Genomic DNA, 9,080 nt, shown 5'->3' with positions numbered 1-9,080 from the left:
AGAATAGCCAAGTCCTCTCAAATCAGGCTTGCCTCCATCCCATTCTTGCATCATCGACAAAGTGGTGTTGTCAATCGGAGCACTCGGAATCTAGAGTTGCTCGTGTGATGGCCAGTAAACACCAACCGCCACACACAGATTCATCACAACGGACGCATAGGGTATGGAACCCGTAGTACTCCCTCGCAAAAATCTCAGAATACCATGGTAAATCACCATCCCAAGGTCCACATAATCACCCTGAAGAATCCCCCACAGCCGTGCACGCTCCACAGTCACTTCATGCATATGAGAAGATGGCATGTTGTTAGCACAAATAAACGCATTCCATGCACGAGCAAACCTATTCATGCTCGAAGTACTCAGTTGTGCCCCTCTTGAACATCTAATGAGTCTCAGGCACATACAGAGTAGCAATAATCAAATTGAAATCAAAGTCCTTCGGAGTCTTATCGTTCTAGGTGTCCTGATCAGGCTTCCTCGCAGGCTGCTCAATCACCCTCCTTATCGCATCCGCACTATACTCCACCGTCATCCCCCTAACCACAGTGAAACCATTCTTCTCCGCCTTAGCATTAGCATAAAACTCTCGAACAACACTCATGGGCACAGCAGCAGGTGCCTCGCAAAAAGCAACCCAGCCCATCTCCAAGATCATCTCCAATAACTTACCATCCTTCCCCGATGGCAGAAAACCTCACTCCTTTTTGCTATAGGCTTCGAGAGAAGCCTCCTATACTCCGCTTCAGCCTCAGGAGTTGAAAACCTTAGCCTCACACCACCTACACTCGAAGAATCAGTGGTGTTGCTGCTTACTTGAGTTCACTATCTCTTGGGTGCCATTGGGATTGAATAAGAGAGAATAAAAGATAAGTGTTTAAAAGAGAATTGTGTTTGAGAATTTGAGAAGTTGTGGAGAAGTTTGTGTATAAGTGTATGTATATATAGGAGGTGAGAAGAGAATTAGATATGAAATAGAAGTGGAAATTGATTATGGGAATAGTGGGAATAATGGGTTTGATTTGGAGAGGGAAATTTGGGATGTGGAAGAGTAAAATTTGGGTAGGAATTGATTTTTAAAATAAGTCCCCGATTTTCTCTTTATTCCCAGTTTTTTATTTTTTCAAAATTCGGGGGCAGCGCTGCCGCGCGCGATCGCGCCGTGCTTCTATCTTTCCAGCGCGGCCTCCCCGCTAGGCAGCACAGGCGCTCTCTATCTCTGGAGAATTGGCACGGTCGCCCCGCTTCCTCAGCATGAGCGCGCCGTGCCACTGTACTTGACCCCGAATTTTTTTATTTTTTTGATTTTTTTGTGTTTTTCTCCTTTCTTTCTTTTTCCTCTATCTACTAATGTACAACAAACTTGGGTTGCCTCTCAAGAAGCGCTTGATTTACGTCGTTAGCTTGACGTAGAATCGCGAGATCAAACGGACAATAAAACGGCACTAACCACCTCGCGGTTTGTCGTGTCACCATAGTAATGCTTCAACCTCGACCATTTACCTTGAATGTTTGTCCCGGATCATTCTCAAAAATCTCCACTACTCCATGTGGAAACATAATTTTGACAACAAACGGCCCTAACCAACTTGACTTCAACTTTTCAGGAAAAAGACGGAGACGAGAGTTGAACAAAAGAACTTTTTGCCCCGACACAAATGATTTGAGCACTAGACCCCTATCGTGCCACCTTTTGACTTTCTCCTTATATATTTTGTTGTTTTCATAAGCTTGAAGTCGAAACTCATCGGTTCATTCAATTGAAGCATCCTCTTCTTTCCAGCTGCATCTAAACCAAGATTCAACTTCTTCACAGCCCAATACGCTTTATACTCGAGCTCCACCAGAAAATGACACCCCTTACCATAAACCAACTGATACGGTGACATCCCTAACGAAGTCTTGTATGCCGTTCGATACACCCAAAGAGCTTCATCAAGCTTCAAAGACCAATCTTTTCTAGATGGACACACAACTTTCTCTAAAATGCGCTTGATCTCTCTGTTAGATACCTCAGCTTGACCATTCGTCTGAGGATGATAAGCCGTAACAATGCGATGATTCACATTATATCTTTGCATCATAGCAGTGAACTTACGATTGCAGAAATGTGACCCCTCATCACTGATTACTACTCTTGGAGTTCCAAATCTTGTGAATATCTGTTTATGAAGAAAATTAAGCACTACCTTCACATCGTTCGTTGGAAACGCCTTAACTTCAACCCATTTCGACATATAATCAACCGCCAACAAGATATACTGATTGTTACAAGATAAGACAAATGGCCCCATGAAGTCAATTCTCCAAACATCGAAGACTTCAACCTCGAGAAGCACATTAAGAGGCATTTCATCTTTCTTGGACATATTACCCACATGTAACATCAATCACATTTCAAAATGAACTGATGAGCATCTTTAAACAAAGTCGGCCAAAAGAAACCTGATTAAAGAATACGAGCTATTATCTTTTCTCCACCATAGTGTCCTTCATAAGCCGTTGAGTGGCAATCTCGCAAGATCCCCCCCCCCCCGTTTCGCTGTAAGGAATAAATCTCCTGATGATTTGGTCAGCTCCTTGTCGGAAAAAAAACGGCTCATTCCACATATACCACTTCAATTCATGCAGAAACTTCTTCCTTTGAGCGTACAACAAGTCGAGAGATATGATATTACTCACAAGGTAGTTCACAATGTCTGCAAACCACGGTTCTTCCTCTTGCACTCCAAACAGTTTCTCATTGGGAAAAGACTCATTTATTAATGTCTTATCTAGTGAAGTTGCACTTGGATCCTTTAAACGAGAGAGATGATCAGGGACTTGATTCTCAGTACCCATTTTGTCCTTGATCTTTAACTCAAATTATTGTAGCAAAAGAACCCATCTAATCAACCTAGGCTTCGAGTCCTTCTTCGAGGCGAGATATCGCTTTACAGCGTGATCAGTGAAAACTGTCACCTTCGTCCCAAGCAGATAAGATCGAAAAATCTCAAAACCATAGACAATAGCCAAACGTTCTTTCTCCGTAGTTGTATAATTCAGCTGAGCACCATTTAGGTTCTTAATAGCATAGTAGACCACATGAAATATGTTGTTTTTTCTCTGCCCAATAACTGCTACAACTGCATAGTCACTTGCATCGCACATCATCTCAAAAGGTTCACTCCAATCAGGTGCAGTTATGATAGGTTCCGTGATTAAACTCTTCTTTAAGAACTCAAAAGCAGCCCAACACTCGTCATCAAACTTAAGTCGGTCATCTTTTTCCAGAAGATTGCACAAAGGTTTAGAAATTTCTGAGAAGTCCGTGATGAACCGCCTGTAGAAGCCCGCATGACCAAGAAAACTGCGAACTCCCTTAACAGAAATTGGTGGGGGAATATTTTCGATGACCCTCACTTTGGCTTTGTCCACCTCAAGACCCTTACAAGAGACCTTGTGCCCAAGAATAATGCCCTATCGCACCATAAAGTGACATTTCTCCCAATTGAGAACCAGATTGGTCTCAACACACCTCTTGAAAACGTCGTCTAGATTTTGCAAGCACTCATCAAATGAATCGCCAAACACAGAGAAATCATCCATGAACACCTCCACATTCTAACCAATCATGTCAGAGAAGATAGCCATCATGCATCTTTGAAATGTGGCCGGTGCTCCACATAACCCAAAAAAAACCCTTCTAAAGGAGAAAATACCAAATGGACAAGTGAAAGTAGTCTTATCCTCATCTTCTAGAGCAATGCAATTTTGAATATAGCCATAGCCATCCAGAAGACAGTAGTACTCATGCCCAGCCAATCTGTCAAGCATCTGATCAATAAACGGCAGAGGGAAGTGATCTTTTCTCGTGGCCTTGTTCAGCTTCCTGTAATCCATGCGAACTCTCTACCCCGTGATTGTTCGAGTAGGAATGAGCTTATTTTTCTCATTAGCAACGACTGTGATACCTCCTTTCTTTGGTACACACTAACTGGACTCACACAAGAACTATCAGAAATGGGATAGATGATCCTTACATCTAACCACTTGAGGATTTCCTTCTTCACAACCTCTTCCATGATCGGATTTAGCCTTCTCTGTTCCTAAATAGTAGGCTTGCTTCCTTCCTCTCGAAGAATTTTGTGCATGTAATACGAAAGGCTGATTCCCTTGATATCTATTATAGTCCAACCAATTGCCGATTTGAATTCTCTAAGAAATCTCAAAAGCTTCTCCTTGTCGCTACCTGAAAGGTCAGATGTAATAATAACAGGCAAAGTAGATGCATCACCTAAAAACGCACACCTCAAATGTTCAAGTAAAGGATTAAGCTCAAGAGTAGGAGCTTCCTCAATAGATGGCTTGAGGCGCTTTGGAGAACTTTTCAGTTCCTCCAATCCAAGAGATTCAAAAAGCATATCCATCTTTCGCTTCCAGGGAAAAGCATTCAAGTATTGCAAGTGCTCTTCACCTTCATCATCTTCACTATCGGAATTCCCCAACAAGGCTTTTTCTAAGGCATCAGACTTTAGCAATCGATCGAGTTCAGAATTGACGACAGAATCGACCATCTCCACCTTAAAACACTCCTCATTTTCCGTAGGGAATTTCATGGCATTGAACACATTAAAAGTTACATCCTGATCCATCACTCGCATGGTGAGCTCACCTTTCTACACATCTATCAATGTTCAGCCAGTAGCCAAGAAGGGTCTTCCCAAGATTATGGGAATCTTCTTATCCTCCTCCAAATCAAGAATTACAAAATCAGCAGGGAAGATGAGTGTAACCACCTTGACCAAGACATCCTCCGCAATACCTTGCGGATATGTAATAGAACGGTCGACCAAGTGCAAAGTCATATAAGTAGGCTTTGGATCAGGCAAGTCCAACTTCTTGAAGATTGATAAGGGCATCAGATTGATGCTAGCTCCCAAGTCACATAAACACCTGTCAAAAGACACCTTTCCAATTGTACAAAGAGTAGTGAAGCTTCCAGGATCTTTTAGCTTCAGAGGAAATTTCTGTTGCAGCACCGCACTGCATTCCTCCGTGAGAGCAACGGTCTCCAAGTCATCAAGCTTCACTTTCCTAGAGGGAATACCTTTCATGAACTTTGCGTAACTAGGAATTTGGTTAAGAGCTTCATCGAAAGGTATGTTGATGTGAATTTTCTTGAACACCTCTAGAAACTTCTCAAACTACTTATCCAGCCTTTTCTTCTACAACCTATTAGGAAAAGGAGGTAGAGGATAGATCTGTTTCTCCCCTGTATTACCCTCAAGAGGAGTGTGCTTAACAGTAGTCTTCCTTGGTTCAACATCTGCTTCCTTCTGCACTTCTTCTTCTTTAGCCTCAACTTCGGAATCTGGAGTCTTAGCTTTTCAGGATTTGCAACTACCAGACCTCAATGTAATTGCCTTAACATGCTCTTTAGCTTCCTTCTTGCCTCGCACATCAGTATCGCTTGGAAGTGTGACAGGTTGACGATTCAGTAATGCATTAGCAATCTGCCCAATCTGATTCTCCAAGGTCTTGATAGAAACAACTTGGCTCTTGCACATGAGCTTCAACTCCTCTAATTCAGATTTTTCATTAGCTTGTGGTAACTGCTGAAGTTGAAGTTGTTGCCTAGGGGCATATTGCGGTTGTTGAAAACCAGGAGGGTTATATTGATTTGCTGTGTATGGCTGATAAGGTTGTTGCACTGCATTCTGGTTGTTGCTCCAGCTGAAGTTAGGATGATTGCGGTTATTGGGATGATAAGTGGCTGGAGCTTGCTGCTGTGATCTTTGAAAGTTTCTCACAAATTGAGTTGATTCGCTAGAAATAGCACACTGCCCAGTTTCATGTGCCCCCGCACAAAGCTCACAAACACTAGTGATTTGATTAACTTCATAATTAGCCAAATAGTCCACTTTCATCGTCAAAGCTTGAAGTTGAGCAGCTATAGCAGTAGCTGTATCCACTTCCAGAATTCCTGCTACTTTGCCTTAAAACATTCTTTGCGTAGGATTCTGGTATTCATAAGCTGACATTAGCTCAATCAACTCATAAGCTTCATTATAGCTTTTGGCCCATTAGGCTCCACCATATGCTGCATCGAGCATAGGTCTAGACTGTGCGCCTAAACCATTATAGAAACAGTTTATAATCATCCAATCAGGCATGCCATGGTGTGGGCACTTCCTTAGCATCTCCTTATATCGATCCCGAGCCTCATACAGAGATTCTCCAGTTTGTTGTGCAAACTGAGTAAGAGCATTCCTGATTGCAGCAGTTTTTTCCATAGGAAAGAATTTAATGAGAAACTTTGGAGCAAGATCTTCCCATTTGGTGATAGACCCTGGTGGTTGAGAATGTAACTAGCACTTTGCCTTATCCCTCAGAGAGAATGGGAAGAGTCACAACTTGATAGCATCTTCAGTCACCCCATTGAACTTGAAAGTGTCGCAGATCTCGATGAAATCCCTGTTGTGCATGTTGGGGTCTTCTGTAGGAAAACCCTCAAACTGAACTGAGTTTTGTATCATCTGAATCGTGCTGGAATTGATCTCAAAAGTGTTAGCCGAGATGGCTAGTCTGATGATGCTTGACTGAATATCATTGATCTTAGGCTGAGAATAGTCCATCAAAGCCTTAGGAATTTCTGCTTGATCTCCCATCACTACTAAAGTTGGTTCCTCGACTTTTTCTTCTTCTTCTTCCACTTTCTCTTCGTCCTAAAAAACTTCCCTTCGAATCACTACAGTTTCCTCCTCGGCTTGATCCAGAGTTCTCTTACGAGCCCGCGAACGCGTATGAACGCGTATGCATACACGCTCGCTAGAGTACCTGAAACACGACAAGGAAAAGAGTAGGTAAGTAACAATGTCCGATTCAATAAAATTTAACGATCACTGATGAAAAACACATTAACTAAAAGTTAACACCAAGTCCCCGGCAGCGGCGCCAAAAATTTGTTAGTCGCTAAGCACGCGCTAATAATTCACGCAAGTATACGCGGTCGTAAGTAATACAGAATTATTTCTAGTTCGTTCCCACAGAGACTGGTTTAGATTAACTTTGTGATTTATGCACTTATGCAACAATGATATGGCTATTATTCAATACAAAGATGAATAACAATTTGGGTTTTTAATATACTACGATTAACTATTGAGAATTATACTAGAGAACATAAACTAAGAGATTAAAGAAAGTTGAATAATATATAACACAAACATGAGATTCTAACTTCATTAAATACTTCATTCAATAGCCTTTTCATTCTTAACCTTGGCATGTAATGGTGATGACACTAATCCGATAACACAAAACTGATAAACGCCATTTTTCGTTGCACGAATAACATACTACCAGACACGCACAAAAGAGATAGAAGCTGAATAGACACCAATTATATTGAGACCCTATATATCTATAGAACTTGATAACATAACGGTTTAATGCACAAGTTATCTATCGTGATTACATAGGGAAAGTAAGATGGTTAAAATTACCTACAAATCATGCATATCAATAACACATGAACCTATGCTAGCATGGCAAGTTCTAAACCCTTAAATTCACTTTTGCTTCATTAAAGATTAACTCGCTATCTTATAAGTTCGCGATGCTCATAAGACGAATAAGCACAACCAATACTAGGTTATCATACAATCACCATACACTAAGGCATCGAAACAAATTAACTAAAGAAATCCATAAAATCCGCTAGAACCCAACGATAACGATTAGCCCATAATCGGACTCATCATCAACGTGGCTTCCGATGGAAGTATGGTATAATAAACATAGTCTTTATACTGAATAAATAATAAACCAAGTACGAAACAAGAGTATTGGTTCATAAATAAGAAAACTAGCATCCAAAGTTACAACTTAGAACAAAGAATCACAAGTATAAACTAGCTCTTCTTCGTTTTCGTTGAATTGTGCTAAAACGGTCTTCTTACGCCTTCTCCTTGTGCTCTGGTACGTCTCCTTATTAAAAATGACCTTTATTATATATACAGCAGCCCATGCGTAGTAGAAGTCCTCCAATCTAGAGCCCAATAGAATCACGATTTAAATTTCCCGACCCGGCGCGGCCGCGCGCTTGATCAGCGCGGGCGCGTTGTGTTTCTGTACTTCGGGCGCGCGCTATGACAGCACAGGCGCGCTGGCCTTCCGGAGAAAACTTCGTTTTTCTTCTTTTCTTGCTGCAATGAGTTGGTCTTCACGAGCTTTATTCCTTGGACACCATCCTAACACCATATTAGCATCAAATCAGTGCTAATTCACCTGAATTCCGGATTAATGACTGAAATGCAAGAACATAAGAAAACACATTAAAACACCAACAACTTGAGTACAAAAACACCAATTCAAAGCTTTATGGAGCGTTATAAAGTGTCATAAATGCCACTCAACACTAATCCAGTTAATCATTTTAGAAAAAAACACATTGATATAAGGTACCATTTTATTAGAGAACATGCTACAAATGCTACCATTGAGCTCATTTTTGTTCCAACAGAAAAACAATTAGCTGACATTTTTACTAAACCTTTGGATGAAGCAACTTTCACTAGACTTTTAGGTGAATTTGGAATGCTTAATTCTTCATCTTAAAGCAAGAACTCAGCTAATTTTTTGTAGTAGATTAATTTCTAGTAAATCAAAACTAATTTGATTTAATTAGATATTAACTGAAATATGAACTATAAATATTTTAGAATTCTCTGCATATTTATTTTTTAAAACAAAATGTAACTTGGAATTTTTCATATTCTAAGTAAACTTCTCAGTTGTTAATTTACATCTTTAATATGAAAAATTAACACAAGGCAGAATTTCAGTAATCCAAAGGTATATAGAGGACTGAGTTTTTGATAAGTCTAATTGACTTCTCGACAAGTCATGTTAAGACTTCTCGAGTGAGTTCTCGATAAGTCAATTTACTGACTTCTCTAGTGACTTCTCGATAGGCTTAAATATGACTTATCGATAAGTCCTTGTACAGTTCTCTAGTAGTGTTAATTCACAGAGTTCTCTACAAGTATAAATTTTTAGACTTCTCAATAACTCAAAACTGAAATAATTTAACTTTA

General features: G+C 40.4%; 1 non-coding gene across 1 annotated transcript; it reads left to right on the top strand.

Moving 5' to 3' along the window:
• The first annotated feature begins 6,153 nt into the window (after positions 1 to 6,153).
• Positions 6,154 to 6,260, top strand: LOC141694641 (small nucleolar RNA R71). The gene has a single exon (XR_012563929.1). It is a non-coding gene; the product is annotated as a small nucleolar RNA R71 (small nucleolar RNA).
• Positions 6,261 to 9,080: the final 2,820 nt, after the last annotated feature.

Source organism: Apium graveolens, chromosome 10 (assembly GCF_009905375.1).
Source record: "Apium graveolens cultivar Ventura chromosome 10, ASM990537v1, whole genome shotgun sequence".
NCBI classification, from domain to species: Eukaryota; Viridiplantae; Streptophyta; class Magnoliopsida; order Apiales; family Apiaceae; genus Apium; species Apium graveolens.
This window is presented reverse-complemented; position numbering and strand designations above follow the sequence as displayed.